Source organism: Austrofundulus limnaeus, unplaced genomic scaffold (genome assembly GCF_001266775.1).
Source record: "Austrofundulus limnaeus strain Quisiro unplaced genomic scaffold, Austrofundulus_limnaeus-1.0 Scaffold1002, whole genome shotgun sequence".
Taxonomy (NCBI): Eukaryota; Metazoa; Chordata; class Actinopteri; order Cyprinodontiformes; family Rivulidae; genus Austrofundulus; species Austrofundulus limnaeus.
In genome coordinates, this window is record NW_013953404.1 from 29,634 (window position 1) to 29,992 (window position 359).

A 359-nucleotide genomic window follows, 5' to 3' on the forward strand; every position below is an offset into this window, starting at 1 on the left:
CACACACACACACACACACACACACACACACACACACAGCTCAGTTCTGTTTCTGATGTCTCCATGAGCACGTCAACAGGAGGTGATCCAGCCTGTCAGCTAACATGGCCGACACGTGACGCTTACAGCTGAAACTGACAGTAACTGTTAGCCGCTAAGCTGCAGTGCTGCTGTTAGCGAGCTAATCTGGTTAATCCGGGGAAGTCAGTGGGCTAAATACAGCCAGGCTGATGAAGAGCACAATCATCATCATCAACAGTAAATAATCAGTCAACAGCAACATAAACAACATATAAACAGTGACAGAAGAGTTTTGTTGTTTTTTAAGAAACTTTTGTTCCAAACTGCTGAAATCCAGA

At 44.6% G+C, this 359-nt stretch overlaps 1 protein-coding gene across 1 annotated transcript in view; it reads right to left on the minus strand.

Moving 5' to 3' along the window:
* slc6a8 (solute carrier family 6 member 8) overlaps positions 1 to 359 on the minus strand; it is a gene marked incomplete at its 5' end in the record, with an annotated part of 15,909 nt that overhangs the window by 14,914 nt on the left and 636 nt on the right.